Source organism: Cryptomeria japonica, chromosome 11 (genome assembly GCF_030272615.1).
Source record: "Cryptomeria japonica chromosome 11, Sugi_1.0, whole genome shotgun sequence".
NCBI lineage: Eukaryota > Viridiplantae > Streptophyta > Pinopsida > Cupressales > Cupressaceae > Cryptomeria > Cryptomeria japonica.
In genome coordinates, this window is record NC_081415.1 from 724,725,336 (window position 1) to 724,728,543 (window position 3,208).

The following is a 3,208-nucleotide window of genomic DNA, read 5'->3' on the forward strand; positions in this document are numbered from 1 at the left end:
AATTCCTTCATCAGATCATCCATTACCTCGTTCCTTTTTTCATTGTTGGCACAATTGCCAAAAATATCCTTTCCTCACTTTTATCTTCATCTTTCTTGCTTGTTGTTGATTTGGGTAAATGATCATAAGCAAGAAAACCAATCTCTTTTCCATGCTTTTCTTCAATATCTTGCAACACTTGACATAAGGAGGGGTGAATCTTATCAGGAATAAACCACATGCCACCATAAAAGCTCTTCAATAATTCAACTTGTATGGGCTCATCAGGAACTTGCTTCTTTTGATATATATAGTCTTCATCATCACTTTCATTGTCACTTTCCAACTTTCCTTTGTACCAAACCATTCTTCTGAATTTGATCTTTCAAACAAAGTTGCCAACCTTCATTCTAGAAAAGGTACCTTAAAATTTCTGAAGAACAAAATAGAGTATTTCCTTCCCCAACAGAGTCGCCAAAAATCTATTAGTAAACTAATTTGTCACTGTGATTGTTTACTTGAAATGGACCCGGTTTGCTCGAAGTGCAGTGACAATCATGCCAACTGTTGGAGAGATTGTGGTGAGGCCACAATCTTCCTCTGCATTTGAGTGGGGTAACTCCCTCATATGATTAGGGGGGATTTGTTAATTCTGTGTACTTTTGACACGAAAGTACAAAAAGGAAGGAAAACACAAAACTAAAGAAAGTAGATAACAAAAACCCCAATGGCAGACACCAAAAGTTCTTAAAAAGTTTCTCTACAAAATTCTCCAGAGTTTCCCCTCTATAGGAATCCCTCCCCATTTACAAATGAAATAGCCTTGTATTTATAAGCACTTGAGTGAACAACTACCTTGATAACCAACTACAATCCTGAGTTAGTAACTAACTCTTTTCTGCACAAATTACAATGAGTTAATAACTTAAACATTTATGCGCAGAAAAAGTCAACTTTACAACCTTTGACTCCATGAGATGGAAAATCTCAATTTATATCAATACGACTGAAAATAATACTTGAGACTAACTAATCAAAACACAACAAAATAGAATATACAAATATGAAAGCATGATATTAATCCTCAATAGTATGTTAACTTGATCTCGCGGAACTAGTGTTCGAGATAATATCTCTTTGAGGCATTTTGTCATATATTCACATGCAAAGTCTACACTTCCATATTTTGCATATATGTTGACTTGGCAACTACAATCATCACTCTCCATGATTTTACATCTCTTTGAGGGATTTGTTTTAACCAGTAGTTTTGTTTGCGATTCCACATTATGCATGTGTATTTATGAAAGCATTTTCAACTATAAATCTAACAAAATTCAAAATGATAGATTCCTACGTGTTGTCTCAGTGCTTTTATTGCTTACAAGGTTGGCGACTTTGTTCAAAAACCCCAAATTCAACTCCACTCCATCAAATTTTCATAGTCCTGTGAAAAAGGTTAGAAAGGAAGGTTAAAGATGCTCCATTTTGGAGCAATCCTAACCTCTTCTTTTTGAGGTTATAAATTTGGGTTAGGAATGCTCGAATATAGGTTAGAAAGTTAGGATTTTTGATCAATTGAGCATATTAGATTATGATTGATTAATTTTTGAGCATTTCTAACCTCTCAAGGTTAAGATTTTGACTTTTCAAAGAAATAGGTTAGGATTGCTCACTTTTTGAGCATTTTTAACCTTTGAGGTTAGAAAATTGAAATTTTTGAGCAACGAAGGTAATTGAGCAAAGGATCATTTGTGACAATTATATCAGGATGTCACAAAGACTTTTGATTTCTCTTCTTCTCAAAAGATAAAACATGGAAAATATGTCAAAATTAAAAAATATTAAAAAAAAAATGACTCAAATATTTCCCATTAAATTTAATACCCAAATCAAGAAAAATAACCATAACCTTTAAATTGTAAGGAGTTAGGCCCTAAAATTTGAAACATGCTTTCAAGGTAGGAAAATGAGCATATACCATTATTTGATCGTCATAGAACCTTAGGACCAATTCAAAGTTCAAATTTTGGGTATTTCAAATGTGAGGCAACAACTGGCTCTGACTAGGGACAAGGACTATAAAGGATGCAGGATGAACCCAAAATCTCTAGTTTCGTAGGCTAGTGTACTATCCATTGGGAACAGAGTCATAAAAAGAGGGGACTACAAAAGGGACTAACTGGAGAGACCAAACACAAACCAAAAATGGGATGAACACAATTGAAACTTCTACCAAAATATGTACATGGTAGGCAAAGCCTAAATCAAACTTCTCCAGGATTATCATACAAAACCATTTACAGGCTGAGAGAAATAGGCACCTCTGTGAAAAAGTAACATGCATATGTGTGACACCTATAAGATGCTTAGGTTGAGTAGGTTATGTTGGCATTATAACAGACAAGGAGAGATTGTTGGCATTTCAATAAGGATATTGAGAAGGTTGTTGATGATTATGGATATAACTGATTAAGGATGTTTACTGTCTTAATATTATTATTTTGTCATTGATGTCAAGAAATTGATTTTCTAATTCAGTATGATGTTGCCATATCTTAAAAAGTATGATTTGATGAGTATAAAGATGTCGGTAAAAGACACGTAAAGAATGTGATGAATAAGGGGAGGAATAAGTTATTCAATGGGCAACTATTACCGAGTTAGACAATGATGAGATCATGATGTTTAGATTGTTTTTATATCCTACATATGTTATTGATTGTAAGGTTAATACTATACTATGTTACCGAGCAAAGAACCTAGTCGGTAAACCCTAAGGTTATCACTATCGATTAATGAAGGCGGAATGTCTACCGAGTGAAGTTTAGTATTTACCGAGTTGCAACTAAGTAATAACAGAATGCATTGAATGAATAAAAGCATTATTTAATGAAGGAAGCTGATGAGGTGGCTATGATTAAATGATTGGTATGCCGTGAATGAAGTTTGTTAAAGAATCTATGGCAAAGGAAAATCGGCAAGAAGATCTACAGCTCAGATTGAACCGCAATACCCTAGCACAAGTTCCAAGAAATGTATGCAAGTTCCAAGGCGGGGTAAAACATTTTTTAGATCGAAGGATACATTGAACCTAGTCAAAGTTTGAAGATCTGATGGCTATGATTGATAATGGGAAATGTGATCAAGGAGATTAAGCGGTCAGCAAATTGTTTATAAATAAGGAACTGTTGATAAACAATGTATGCGGGCAAGTGTATGCACAAGG